The following is a 14532-nucleotide window of genomic DNA, read 5'->3' as shown; positions in this document are numbered from 1 at the left end:
GATCACGGGGAGATTGAATTCTGATAAAGAAAAAATGACCAATAAATGGAAGCTTCCTGTGGAGTTCTAAGCTTTTTGCTTATGATCTTAAACAAGGTACGAATGCATACTCAGTATTGGGGCTTACAGAACAACACAAAGACAAACAAGTAAAGTTAAAAAAAATGCCGTGACCAGGACTCGAACCTGGGTTATTGCGGCCACAACGCAATGTACTAACCACTATACGATCACGGGGAGATTGAATTCTGATAAAGAAAAAATGACCAATAAATGGAAGCTTCCTGTGGAGTTCTAAGCTTTTTGCTTATGATCTTAAACAAGGTACGAGTGCAGACTCAGTATTGGGGCTTAAAGAACAACACAAAGACAAACAAATAAAGTTAAAAAAATGCCGTGACCAGGAATCGAACCTGGGTTATTGCGGCCACAACGCAAAGTATTAACCACTATACGATCACGGCGAGATTGAATTCAGATAAAGAAAAAATAACAAATAAATGGAAGCTTCCTATGCAGTTCTAAGCTTTTTGCTTATGCTCTTGAACAAGATAGGAGTGCATACACAGTATTGGGGCTTACAGAACAACACGAAGACAAACAAGTAAAGTTAAGAAAAAAATGCCGTGACCAGGATTCGAACCTGGGTTATTGCGGCCACAACGCAAAGTATTAACCACTATACGATCACGGCGAGATTGAATTCAGATAAAGAAAAAATGACAAATAATTTGAAGCTTCCTGTGAAGTTCTAAGCTTTTTGCTTATGCTTTTGAACATGATGGGAGTGCATACTCAGTATTAGGGCTTATAGAACAACACGAAGACAAAAAAGTAAAGCTGAAAAAAAAAATGCTGTGACCAGGATTCGAATCTGTGTTATTGCGGCCACAACGCAATGTACTAACCACTATACGATCACGGCGAGTTTGAACTCAGATAAAGACAAAATGACAAATAAATGGAAGCTTCCTGTGGAGTTCTAAGCTTTTTGCTTATGCTCTTAAACAAGGTACCAGTGAATACTCAGTATTGAGGGTTAACGAACAACACAAAGACAAACAAGTAGAGTTGAAAAAAATGCCGTGACCAGGATTCGAACCTGGATTATTGCGGCCACAACGCAATGTACCAATCACGGGGAGATTGAATTCAGATAAAGAAAAAATGACAAATAAATGGAAGCTTCCTGTGGAGTTCTAAGCTTTTTGCTTATGCTCTTGAACAAGATAGGATTGCAGACTCAGAATCGGGGCTTACAGAACAACACGAAGACAATCAAGTAAAGTTGAAAAAAAAATGCCGTGACCAGGATTCGAACCTGTGTTATTGCGGCCACAACGCAATGTTCTAACCACTATACGATCACGGCGAGATTGATTTCATATAAAGAAAAAATGACAAATAAATGGAAGCTTCCTGTGGAGTTCTAAGCTTTTTGCTTATGCTCTTAAACAACGTACGAGTGCATACTCAGTATCGGGGCTTACAGAACAACAAGAAGACAAACAAGTAAAGTTGAAAAAAAAATGCCGTGACCAGGATTCGGACCTGGGTTATTGCGGCCACAACGCAATGTACTTACCACTATACGATCACGGCGAGATTGAATTCAGATAAAGAAAAAATAACAAATAAATGGAAGCTTCCTGTGGAGTTCTAAGCTTTTCGCTTATGCTCTTGAACAAGATAGGAGTGCAAACTCAGTATTGGGGCTTAAAGAACAACACAAGGACAAACAAGTAAAGTTGAAAATAAATGACATGGCCAGAATTCAAACCTGTGTTATTTTGGCCACAACGCAATGTACTAACAAGTGTACAATCTCGGCGAGAGTGATTTGAGACAAAGAAAAACTGACAAATAAATGGAAGCTTCCTGTGGAGTTCTAAGCTTTTTGCTTTTGCTATTAAACAAGGTCCGAGTGCAGACTCAGTATTGGGGCTTAAAGAACAACACAAAGACAAACAAATAAAGTTAAAAAAATGCCGTGACCAGGAATCGAACCTGGGTTACTGCTGCCACAACGCAATCTACTAACCACTATACGATCACGCCGAGATTGATTTGAGATAAAGAAAAAATAACAAATAAATGGAAGCTTCCTATGGAGTTCTAAGATTTTTGCTTATGCTCTTGAACAAGATAGGAGTGCATACGCAGTATTGGGGCTTACAGAACAACACGAAGACAAACAAGTAAAGTTAAGAAAAGAAATGCCGTGACCAGGATTCGAACCTGGGTTATTGCGGCCACAACGCAATGTACTAACCACAATACGATCACGGCGAGATTGAATTCAGATAAAGAAAAAAATGACAAATAAATGGAAGCATCCCATGGAGTTCTAAGCTTTTTGCTTATGCTCTTAAACAAGGTACGAGTTCATACTCAGTATTGTGGCTTACAGAACAACACGAAGACAAACAAGTAAAGTTGAAAAAAAAATGAAATGATTAGGATTCGAACCTGGGTTATTGCGGCAACAACGCAATGTACTAACCAGTATACAATCACGGGGAGATTGAATTCAGATAAAGAAAAACATGACAAATAAATGGAAGCTTCCTGTGGATTTCTAAGCTTTTTGCTTATGCTCTTAAACAAGGTACGAGTGCAGACTGAGTATTGGGGCTTAAAGAACAACACAAAGCCAAACAAGTTAAGTTGAAAAAAAAATAAAATGATTAGGATTCGAACCTGGGTTATTGCGGCCACAACGCAATGTACTAACCACTATACCATCACGGCGAGGATGATTTGAGACAAAGAAAACCTGATAAATAAATGGAAGCTTCCTGTGGAGTTCTAAGCTTTTTGCTTTTGCTATTAAACAAGGTACGAGTGCAGACTCAGTATTGGGGCTTAAAGAACAACACAAAGCCAAACAAGTAAAGTTGAACAAAAATAAAATGATTAGGATTCGAACCTGGGTTATTGCGGCCACAACGCAATGTACTAACCACTATACGATCACGGCGACCTTGATTTCATATAAAGAAAAAATGACAAATAAATGGAAGCTTCCTGTGGAGTTCTAAGCTTTTTGCTTATGCTCTTAAACAACGTATGAGTGCATACTCAGTATCAGGGCTTACAGAACAACAGGAAGACAAACAAGTAAAGTTGAAAAAAAATGCAGTGACCAGGAATCGAACCTAGGTTACTGCGACCACAACGCAATCTACTAACCACTATACGATCACGCCGAGATTGATTTGAGATAAAGAAAAAATAACAAATAAATGGAAGCTTCCTATGCAGTTCTAAGCTTTTTGCTTATGCTCTTGAACAAGATAGGAGTGCATACACAGTATTGGGGCTTACAGAACAACACGAAGACAAACAAGTAAAGTTAAGAAAAAAAATGCCGTGACCAGGATTCGAACCTGGGTTATTGCGGCCACAACGCAATGTACTAACCACTATACGATCACGGCCAGATTGAATTCAGATAAAGAAAAAATGACAAATAAATGGAAGCTTCCCATGGAGTTCTAAGCTTTTTGCTTATGCTCTTAAACAAGGTACGAGTTCATACTCAGTATTGGGGCTTACAGAACAACACGAAGACAAACAAGTAAAGTTGAAAAAAAATTAAATGATTAGGATTCGAACCTGGGTTATTGCGGCAACAACGCAATGTACTAACCAGTATACAATCAAGGGGAGATTGAATTCAGATAAAGAAAAACATGACAAATAAATGGAAGCTTCCTGTGGAGTTCTAAGCTTTTTGCTTTTGCTATTAAACAAGGTACGAGTGCAGACTCAGTATTGGGGCTTAAAGAACAACACAAAGACAAACAAATAAAGTTAAAAAGATGCCGTGACCAGGAATCGAACCTGGGTTACTGCGGCCACAACGCAATCTACTAACCACTATACGATCACGCCGAGATTGATTTGAGATAAAGAAAAAATAACAAATAAATGGAAGCTTCCTATGCAGTTCTAAGCTTTTTGCTTATGCTCTTGAACAAGATAGGAGTGCATACACAGTATTGGGGCTTACAGAACAACACGAAGACAAACAAGTAAAGTTGAGAAAAAAAAATGCCGTGACCAGGATTCGAACCTGGGTTATTGCGGCCACAACGCAATGTACTGACCACTATACAATCACGGCGAGATTGAATTCAGATAAAGAAAAAATGACAAATAAATGGAAGCTTACCATGGAGTTCTAAGCTTTTTGCTTATGCTCTTAAACAAGGTATGAGTTCATACTCCGTATTGGGGCTTACAGAACAACACGAAGACAAACAAGTAAAGTTGAAAAAATATGCCGTGACCAGGTTTCGAACCTGGGTTATTGCGACCACAACGCAATGTACTAACCAGTTTACGATCACTTCTAGATTGATTTGAGATAAAAAAAATGACAAAGAGAGGAGTTCTAAACTTTTTGCTTATGCTCTTGAACAAGGTACGAGAGCATACTCAGTACCGGGTCTTACAGAAAAACAGGAAGACAAACAAGTAATGTTAAAAAAAATGCCGTGACCAGGACTCGAACCTGGGTTATTGCGGCCACAACGCAATGTACTAACCAATATACGATCACGGGGAGATTGAATTCTGATAAAGAAAAAATGACCAATAAATGGTAGCTTCCTGTGGAGTTCTAAGCTTTTTGCTTATGATCTTAAACAAGGTACGAATGCATACTCAGTATTGGGGCTTACAGAACAACACAAAGACAAACAAGTAAAGTTAAAAAAAATGCCGTGACCAGGACTCGAACCTGGGTTATTGCGGCCACAACGCAATGTACTAACCACTATACTATCACGGGGAGATTGAATTCTGATAGAGAAAAAATAACCAATAAATGGAAGCTTCCTGTGGAGTTCTAAGCTTTTTGCTTATGATCTTAAACAAGGTACGAGTGCAGACTCAGTATTGGGGCTTAAAGAACAACACAAAGACAAACAAATAAAGTTAAAAAAATGCCGTGACCAGGAATCGAACCTGGGTTATTGCGGCCACAACGCAAAGTATTAACCACTATACGATCACGGCGAGACTGAATTCAGATAAAGAAAAAATGACAAATAATTTGAAGCTTCCTATGCAGTTCTAAGCTTTTTGCTTATGCTCTTGAACAAGATAGGAGTGCATACACAGTATTGGGGCTTACAGAACAACACGAAGACAAACAAGTAAAGTTGAAAAAAAAATAAAATGATTAGGATTCGAACCTGGGTTATTGCGGCAACAACGCAATGTACTAACCAGTATACAATCAAGGGGAGATTGAATTCAGATAAAGAAAAACATGACAAATAAATGGAAGCTTCCTATGCAGTTCTAAGCTTTTTGCTTATGCTCTTGAACAAGATAGGAGTGCATACACAGTATTGGGGCTTACAGAACAACACGAAGACAAACAAGTAAAGTTAAGAAAAAAAAATGCCGTGACCAGGATTCGAACCTGGGTTATTGCGGCCACAACGCAATGTACTGACCACTATACAATCACGGCGAGATTGAATTCAGATAAAGAAAAAATGACAAATAAATGGAAGCTTCCCATGGAGTTCTAAGCTTTTTGCTTATGCTCTTAAACAAGGTATGAGTTCATACTCAGTATTGGGGCTTACAGAACAACACGAAGACAAACAAGTAAAGTTGAAAAAATATGCCGTGACCAGGTTTCGAACCTGGGTTATTGCGACCACAACGCAATGTACTAACCAGTTTACGATCACTTCGAGATTGATTTGAGATAAAAAAAAATGACAAAGAGAGGAGTTCTAAACTTTTTGCTTATGCTCTTGAACAAGGTACGAGAGCATACTCAGTACCGGGTCTTACAGAAAAACACGAAGACAAACAAGTAATGTTAAAAAAAATGCCGTGACCAGGACTCGAACCTGGGTTATTGCGGCCACAACGCAATGTACTAACCACTATACGATCACGGGGAGATTGAATTCTGATAAAGAAAAAATGACCAATAAATGGAAGCTTCCTGTGGAGTTCTAAGCTTTTTGCTTATGATCTTAAACAAGGTACGAGTGCAGACTCAGTATTGGGGCTTACAGAACAACACAAAGACAAACAAGTAAAGTTAAAAAAAATGCCGTGACCAGGACTCGAACCTGGGTTATTGCGGCCACAACGCAATGTACTAACCACTATACGATCACGGGGAGATTGAATTCTGATAAAGAAAAAATGACCAATAAATGGAAGCTTCCTGTGGAGTTCTAAGCTTTTTGCTTATGATCTTAAACAAGGTACGAGTGCAGACTCAGTATTGGGGCTTAAAGAACAACACAAAGACAAACAAATAAAGTTAAAAAAATGCCGTGACCAGGAATCGAACCTGGGTTATTGCGGCCACAACGCAAAGTATTAACCACTATACGATCACGGCGAGATTGAATTCAGATAAAGAAAAAATAACAAATAAATGGAAGCTTCCTATGCAGTTCTAAGCTTTTTGCTTATGCTCTTGAACAAGATAGGAGTGCATACACAGTATTGGGGCTTACAGAACAACACGAAGACAAACAAGTAAAGTTAAGAAAAAAATGCCGTGACCAGGATTCGAACCTGGGTTATTGCGGCCACAACGCAAAGTATTAACCACTATACGATCACGGCGAGATTGAATTCAGATAAAGAAAAAATGACAAATAATTTGAAGCTTCCTGTGAAGTTCTAAGCTTTTTGCTTATGCTTTTGAACATGATGGGAGTGCATACTCAGTATTAGGGCTTATAGAACAACACGAAGACAAAAAAGTAAAGCTGAAAAAAAAAATGCTGTGACCAGGATTCGAATCTGTGTTATTGCGGCCACAACGCAATGTACTAACCACTATACGATCACGGCGAGTTTGAACTCAGATAAAGACAAAATGACAAATAAATGGAAGCTTCCTGTGGAGTTCTAAGCTTTTTGCTTATGCTCTTAAACAAGGTACCAGTGAATACTCAGTATTGAGGGTTAACGAACAACACAAAGACAAACAAGTAGAGTTGAAAAAAATGCCGTGACCAGGATTCGAACCTGGATTATTGCGGCCACAACGCAATGTACCAATCACGGGGAGATTGAATTCAGATAAAGAAAAAATGACAAATAAATGGAAGCTTCCTGTGGAGTTCTAAGCTTTTTGCTTATGCTCTTGAACAAGATAGGATTGCAGACTCAGAATCGGGGCTTACAGAACAACACGAAGACAATCAAGTAAAGTTGAAAAAAAAATGCCGTGACCAGGATTCGAACCTGTGTTATTGCGGCCACAACGCAATGTTCTAACCACTATACGATCACGGCGAGATTGATTTCATATAAAGAAAAAATGACAAATAAATGGAAGCTTCCTGTGGAGTTCTAAGCTTTTTGCTTATGCTCTTAAACAACGTACGAGTGCATACTCAGTATCGGGGCTTACAGAACAACAAGAAGACAAACAAGTAAAGTTGAAAAAAAAATGCCGTGACCAGGATTCGGACCTGGGTTATTGCGGCCACAACGCAATGTACTTACCACTATACGATCACGGCGAGATTGAATTCAGATAAAGAAAAAATAACAAATAAATGGAAGCTTCCTGTGGAGTTCTAAGCTTTTCGCTTATGCTCTTGAACAAGATAGGAGTGCAAACTCAGTATTGGGGCTTAAAGAACAACACAAGGACAAACAAGTAAAGTTGAAAATAAATGACATGGCCAGAATTCAAACCTGTGTTATTTTGGCCACAACGAAATGTACTAACAAGTGTACAATCTCGGCGAGAGTGATTTGAGACAAAGAAAAACTGACAAATAAATGGAAGCTTCCTGTGGAGTTCTAAGCTTTTTGCTTTTGCTATTAAACAAGGTCCGAGTGCAGACTCAGTATTAGGGCTTAAAGAACAACACAAAGACAAACAAATAAAGTTAAAAAAATGCCGTGACCAGGAATCGAACCTGGGTTACTGCTGCCACAACGCAATCTACTAACCACTATACGATCACGCCGAGATTGATTTGAGATAAAGAAAAAATAACAAATAAATGGAAGCTTCCTATGGAGTTCTAAGATTTTTGCTTATGCTCTTGAACAAGATAGGAGTGCATACGCAGTATTGGGGCTTACAGAACAACACGAAGACAAACAAGTAAAGTTAAGAAAAGAAATGCCGTGACCAGGATTCGAACCTGGGTTATTGCGGCCACAACGCAATGTACTAACCACAATACGATCACGGCGAGATTGAATTCAGATAAAGAAAAAAATGACAAATAAATGGAAGCATCCCATGGAGTTCTAAGCTTTTTGCTTATGCTCTTAAACAAGGTACGAGTTCATACTCAGTATTGTGGCTTACAGAACAACACGAAGACAAACAAGTAAAGTTGAAAAAAAAATGAAATGATTAGGATTCGAACCTGGGTTATTGCGGCAACAACGCAATGTACTAACCAGTATACAATCACGGGGAGATTGAATTCAGATAAAGAAAAACATGACAAATAAATGGAAGCTTCCTGTGGATTTCTAAGCTTTTTGCTTATGCTCTTAAACAAGGTACGAGTGCAGACTGAGTATTGGGGCTTAAAGAACAACACAAAGCCAAACAAGTTAAGTTGAAAAAAAAATAAAATGATTAGGATTCGAACCTGGGTTATTGCGGCCACAACGCAATGTACTAACCACTATACCATCACGGCGAGGATGATTTGAGACAAAGAAAACCTGATAAATAAATGGAAGCTTCCTGTGGAGTTCTAAGCTTTTTGCTTTTGCTATTAAACAAGGTACGAGTGCAGACTCAGTATTGGGGCTTAAAGAACAACACAAAGACAAACAAATAAAGTTAAAAAGATGCCGTGACCAGGAATCGAACCTGGGTTACTGCGGTCACAACGCAATCTACTAACCACTATACGATCACGCCGAGATTGATTTGAGATAAAGAAAAAATAACAAATAAATGGAAGCTTCCTATGCAGTTCTAAGATTTTTGCTTATGCTCTTGAACAACATAGGAGTGCATACACAGTATTGGGGCTTACAGAACAACACGAAGACAAACAAGTAAAGTTAAGAAAAAAAATGCCGTGACCAGGATTCGAACCTGGGTTATTGCGGCCACAACGCAATGTACTGACCACTATACGATCACGGCGAGATTGAATTCAGATAAAGAAAAAATGACAAATAAATGGAAGCTTCCCATGGAGTTCTAAGCTTTTTGCTTATGCTCTTAAACAAGGTATGAGTTCATACTCAGTATTGGGGCTTACAGAACAACACGAAGACAAACAAGTAAAGTTGAAAAAAATATGCCGTGACCAGGTTTCGAACCTGGGTTATTGCGACCACAACGCAATGTACTAACCAGTTTACGATCACTTCGAGATTGATTTGAGATAAAAAAAATGACAACGAGAGGAGTTCTAAACTTTTTGCTTATGCTCTTGAACAAGGTACGAGTGCATACTCAGTACCGGGTCTTACAGAAAAACACGAAGACAAACAAGTAATGTTAAAAAAAATGCCGTGACCAGGACTCGAACCTGGGTTATTGCGGCCACAACGCAATGTACTAACAACTATACGATCACGGGGAGATTGAATTCTGATTAAGAAAAACTGACCAATCAATGGAAGCTTCCTGTGGAGTTCTAAGCTTTTTGCTTATGATCTTAAACAAGGTACGAGTGCAGACTCAGTATTGGGGCTTACAGAACAACACAAAGACAAACAAGTAAAGTTAAAAAAAATGCCGTGACCAGGACTCGAACCTGGGTTATTGCGGCCACAACGCAATGTACTAACCACTATACGATCACGGGGAGATTGAATTCTGATAAAGAAAAAATGACCAATAAATGGAAGCTTCCTGTGGAGTTCTAAGCTTTTTGCTTATGATCTTAAACAAGGTACGAGTGCAGACTCAGTATTGGGGCTTAAAGAACAACACAAAGACAAACAAATAAAGTTAAAAAAATGCCGTGACCAGGAATCGAACCTGGGTTATTGCGGCCACAACGCAAAGTATTAACCACTATACGATCACGGCGAGATTGAATTCAGATAAAGAAAAAATAACAAATAAATGGAAGCTTCCTATGCAGTTCTAAGCTTTTTGCTTATGCTCTTGAACAAGATAGGAGTGCATACACAGTATTGGGGCTTACAGAACAACACGAAGACAAACAAGTAAAGTTAAGAAAAAAATGCCGTGACCAGGATTCGAACCTGGGTTATTGCGGCCACAACGCAAAGTATTAACCACTATACGATCACGGCGAGATTGAATTCAGATAAAGAAAAAATGACAAATAATTTGAAGCTTCCTGTGAAGTTCTAAGCTTTTTGCTTATGCTTTTGAACATGATGGGAGTGCATACTCAGTATTAGGGCTTATAGAACAACACGAAGACAAAAAAGTAAAGCTGAAAAAAAAAATGCTGTGACCAGGATTCGAATCTGTGTTATTGCGGCCACAACGCAATGTACTAACCACTATACGATCACGGCGAGTTTGAACTCAGATAAAGACAAAATGACAAATAAATGGAAGCTTCCTGTGGAGTTCTAAGCTTTTTGCTTATGCTCTTAAACAAGGTACCAGTGAATACTCAGTATTGAGGGTTAACGAACAACACAAAGACAAACAAGTAGAGTTGAAAAAAATGCCGTGACCAGGATTCGAACCTGGATTATTGCGGCCACAACGCAATGTACCAATCACGGGGAGATTGAATTCAGATAAAGAAAAAATGACAAATAAATGGAAGCTTCCTGTGGAGTTCTAAGCTTTTTGCTTATGCTCTTGAACAAGATAGGATTGCAGACTCAGAATCGGGGCTTACAGAACAACACGAAGACAATCAAGTAAAGTTGAAAAAAAAATGCCGTGACCAGGATTCGAACCTGTGTTATTGCGGCCACAACGCAATGTTCTAACCACTATACGATCACGGCGAGATTGATTTCATATAAAGAAAAAATGACAAATAAATGGAAGCTTCCTGTGGAGTTCTAAGCTTTTTGCTTATGCTCTTAAACAACGTACGAGTGCATACTCAGTATCGGGGCTTACAGAACAACAAGAAGACAAACAAGTAAAGTTGAAAAAAAAATGCCGTGACCAGGATTCGGACCTGGGTTATTGCGGCCACAACGCAATGTACTTACCACTATACGATCACGGCGAGATTGAATTCAGATAAAGAAAAAATAACAAATAAATGGAAGCTTCCTGTGGAGTTCTAAGCTTTTCGCTTATGCTCTTGAACAAGATAGGAGTGCAAACTCAGTATTGGGGCTTAAAGAACAACACAAGGACAAACAAGTAAAGTTGAAAATAAATGACATGGCCAGAATTCAAACCTGTGTTATTTTGGCCACAACGAAATGTACTAACAAGTGTACAATCTCGGCGAGAGTGATTTGAGACAAAGAAAAACTGACAAATAAATGGAAGCTTCCTGTGGAGTTCTAAGCTTTTTGCTTTTGCTATTAAACAAGGTCCGAGTGCAGACTCAGTATTAGGGCTTAAAGAACAACACAAAGACAAACAAATAAAGTTAAAAAAATGCCGTGACCAGGAATCGAACCTGGGTTACTGCTGCCACAACGCAATCTACTAACCACTATACGATCACGCCGAGATTGATTTGAGATAAAGAAAAAATAACAAATAAATGGAAGCTTCCTATGGAGTTCTAAGATTTTTGCTTATGCTCTTGAACAAGATAGGAGTGCATACGCAGTATTGGGGCTTACAGAACAACACGAAGACAAACAAGTAAAGTTAAGAAAAGAAATGCCGTGACCAGGATTCGAACCTGGGTTATTGCGGCCACAACGCAATGTACTAACCACAATACGATCACGGCGAGATTGAATTCAGATAAAGAAAAAAATGACAAATAAATGGAAGCATCCCATGGAGTTCTAAGCTTTTTGCTTATGCTCTTAAACAAGGTACGAGTTCATACTCAGTATTGTGGCTTACAGAACAACACGAAGACAAACAAGTAAAGTTGAAAAAAAAATGAAATGATTAGGATTCGAACCTGGGTTATTGCGGCAACAACGCAATGTACTAACCAGTATACAATCACGGGGAGATTGAATTCAGATAAAGAAAAACATGACAAATAAATGGAAGCTTCCTGTGGATTTCTAAGCTTTTTGCTTATGCTCTTAAACAAGGTACGAGTGCAGACTGAGTATTGGGGCTTAAAGAACAACACAAAGCCAAACAAGTTAAGTTGAAAAAAAAATAAAATGATTAGGATTCGAACCTGGGTTATTGCGGCCACAACGCAATGTACTAACCACTATACCATCACGGCGAGGATGATTTGAGACAAAGAAAACCTGATAAATAAATGGAAGCTTCCTGTGGAGTTCTAAGCTTTTTGCTTTTGCTATTAAACAAGGTACGAGTGCAGACTCAGTATTGGGGCTTAAAGAACAACACAAAGACAAACAAATAAAGTTAAAAAGATGCCGTGACCAGGAATCGAACCTGGGTTACTGCGGTCACAACGCAATCTACTAACCACTATACGATCACGCCGAGATTGATTTGAGATAAAGAAAAAATAACAAATAAATGGAAGCTTCCTATGCAGTTCTAAGATTTTTGCTTATGCTCTTGAACAAGATAGGAGTGCATACACAGTATTGGGGCTTACAGAACAACACGAAGACAAACAAGTAAAGTTAAGAAAAAAAATGCCGTGACCAGGATTCGAACCTGGGTTATTGCGGCCACAACGCAATGTACTGACCACTATACGATCACGGCGAGATTGAATTCAGATAAAGAAAAAATGACAAATAAATGGAAGCTTCCCATGGAGTTCTAAGCTTTTTGCTTATGCTCTTAAACAAGGTATGAGTTCATACTCAGTATTGGGGCTTACAGAACAACACGAAGACAAACAAGTAAAGTTGAAAAAAATATGCCGTGACCAGGTTTCGAACCTGGGTTATTGCGACCACAACGCAATGTACTAACCAGTTTACGATCACTTCGAGATTGATTTGAGATAAAAAAAATGACAACGAGAGGAGTTCTAAACTTTTTGCTTATGCTCTTGAACAAGGTACGAGTGCATACTCAGTACCGGGTCTTACAGAAAAACACGAAGACAAACAAGTAATGTTAAAAAAAATGCCGTGACCAGGACTCGAACCTGGGTTATTGCGGCCACAACGCAATGTACTAACAACTATACGATCACGGGGAGATTGAATTCTGATTAAGAAAAACTGACCAATCAATGGAAGCTTCCTGTGGAGTTCTAAGCTTTTTGCTTATGATCTTAAACAAGGTACGAATGCATACTCAGTATTGGGGCTTACAGAACAACACAAAGACAAACAAGTAAAGTTAAAAAAAATGCCGTGACCAGGACTCGAACCTGGGTTATTGCGGCCACAACGCAATGTACTAACCAGTATACAATCAAGGGGAGATTGAATTCAGATAAAGAAAAACATGACAAATAAATGGAAGCTTCCTGTGGAGTTCTAAGCTTTTTGCTTTTGCTATTAAACAAGGTACGAGTGCAGACTCAGTATTGGGGCTTAAAGAACAACACAAAGACAAACAAATAAAGTTAAAAAGATGCCGTGACCAGGAATCGAACCTGGGTTACTGCGGCCACAACGCAATCTACTAACCACTACACGATCACGCCGAGATTGATTTGAGATAATGAAAAAATAACAAATAAATGGAAGCTTCCTATGCAGTTCTAAGCTTTTTGCTTATGCTCTTGAACAAGATAGGAGTGCATACACAGTATTGGGGCTTACAGAACAACACGAAGACAAACAAGTAAAGTTAAGAAAAAAATGCCGTGACCAGGATTCGAACCTGGGTTATTGCGGCCACAACGCAATGTACTGACCACTATACGATCACGGCGAGATTGAATTCAGATAAAGAAAAAATGACAAATAAATGGAAGCTTCCCATGGAGTTCTAAGCTTTTTGCTTATGCTCTTAAACAAGGTATGAGTTCATACTCAGTATTGGGGCTTACAGAACAACACGAAGACAAACAAGTAAAGTTGAAAAAATATGCCGTGACCAGGTTTCGAACGTGGGTTATTGCGACCACAACGCAATGTACTAACCAGTTTACGATCACTTCGAGATTGATTTGAGATAAAAAAAATGACAAAGAGAGGAGTTCTAAACTTTTTGCTTATGCTCTTGAACAAGGTACGAGTGCATACTCAGTACCGTGTCTTACAGAAAAACACGAAGACAAACAAGTAATGTTAAAAAAAATGCCGTGACCAGGACTCGAACCTGGGTTATTGCGGCCACAACGCAATGTACTAACCACTATACGATCACGAGGAGATTGAATTCTGATAAAGAAAAAATGACCAATAAATGGAAGCTTCCTGTGGAGTTCTAAGCTTTTTGCTTATGATCTTAAACAAGGTACGAATGCATACTCAGTATTGGGGCTTACAGAACAACACAAAGACAAACAAGTAAAGTTAAAAAAAATGCCGTGACCAGGACTCGAACCTGGGTTATTGCTG

At 38.8% G+C, this 14532-nt stretch overlaps 17 non-coding genes across 17 annotated transcripts; all 17 read right to left on the bottom strand.

The window, feature by feature from the left end:
- Positions 1–392: 392 nt before the first annotated feature.
- Positions 393–464, bottom strand: Trnah-gug. The gene has a single exon. It is a non-coding gene; the product is annotated as a tRNA-His (tRNA).
- Positions 465–622: 158 nt separating this feature from the next.
- Trnah-gug lies at positions 623–694 on the bottom strand. The gene has a single exon. It is a non-coding gene; the product is annotated as a tRNA-His (tRNA).
- An 836-nt stretch (positions 695–1530) lies between these two features.
- Positions 1531–1602, bottom strand: Trnah-gug. Its single transcript has one exon. It is a non-coding gene; the product is annotated as a tRNA-His (tRNA).
- Positions 1603–3368: 1766 nt separating this feature from the next.
- Trnah-gug lies at positions 3369–3440 on the bottom strand. Its single transcript has one exon. It is a non-coding gene; the product is annotated as a tRNA-His (tRNA).
- Positions 3441–4057: 617 nt separating this feature from the next.
- Trnah-gug lies at positions 4058–4129 on the bottom strand. Its single transcript has one exon. It is a non-coding gene; the product is annotated as a tRNA-His (tRNA).
- A 597-nt stretch (positions 4130–4726) lies between these two features.
- On the bottom strand, positions 4727–4798 carry Trnah-gug. Its single transcript has one exon. It is a non-coding gene; the product is annotated as a tRNA-His (tRNA).
- A 155-nt stretch (positions 4799–4953) lies between these two features.
- Positions 4954–5025, bottom strand: Trnah-gug. The gene has a single exon. It is a non-coding gene; the product is annotated as a tRNA-His (tRNA).
- Positions 5026–5416: 391 nt separating this feature from the next.
- On the bottom strand, positions 5417–5488 carry Trnah-gug. The gene has a single exon. It is a non-coding gene; the product is annotated as a tRNA-His (tRNA).
- Positions 5489–6313: 825 nt separating this feature from the next.
- On the bottom strand, positions 6314–6385 carry Trnah-gug. Its single transcript has one exon. It is a non-coding gene; the product is annotated as a tRNA-His (tRNA).
- A 158-nt stretch (positions 6386–6543) lies between these two features.
- Positions 6544–6615, bottom strand: Trnah-gug. The gene has a single exon. It is a non-coding gene; the product is annotated as a tRNA-His (tRNA).
- An 836-nt stretch (positions 6616–7451) lies between these two features.
- Positions 7452–7523, bottom strand: Trnah-gug. Its single transcript has one exon. It is a non-coding gene; the product is annotated as a tRNA-His (tRNA).
- Positions 7524–9058: 1535 nt separating this feature from the next.
- On the bottom strand, positions 9059–9130 carry Trnah-gug. Its single transcript has one exon. It is a non-coding gene; the product is annotated as a tRNA-His (tRNA).
- An 825-nt stretch (positions 9131–9955) lies between these two features.
- On the bottom strand, positions 9956–10027 carry Trnah-gug. Its single transcript has one exon. It is a non-coding gene; the product is annotated as a tRNA-His (tRNA).
- A 158-nt stretch (positions 10028–10185) lies between these two features.
- Positions 10186–10257, bottom strand: Trnah-gug. Its single transcript has one exon. It is a non-coding gene; the product is annotated as a tRNA-His (tRNA).
- An 836-nt stretch (positions 10258–11093) lies between these two features.
- Trnah-gug lies at positions 11094–11165 on the bottom strand. Its single transcript has one exon. It is a non-coding gene; the product is annotated as a tRNA-His (tRNA).
- A 1535-nt stretch (positions 11166–12700) lies between these two features.
- On the bottom strand, positions 12701–12772 carry Trnah-gug. Its single transcript has one exon. It is a non-coding gene; the product is annotated as a tRNA-His (tRNA).
- A 1056-nt stretch (positions 12773–13828) lies between these two features.
- Positions 13829–13900, bottom strand: Trnah-gug. Its single transcript has one exon. It is a non-coding gene; the product is annotated as a tRNA-His (tRNA).
- Between the last annotated feature and the right edge of the window lie 632 nt (positions 13901–14532).

This window comes from Nematostella vectensis, chromosome 5, assembly GCF_932526225.1.
Source record: "Nematostella vectensis chromosome 5, jaNemVect1.1, whole genome shotgun sequence".
In the NCBI taxonomy this organism is placed as follows: domain Eukaryota; kingdom Metazoa; phylum Cnidaria; class Anthozoa; order Actiniaria; family Edwardsiidae; genus Nematostella; species Nematostella vectensis.
This window is presented reverse-complemented; position numbering and strand designations above follow the sequence as displayed.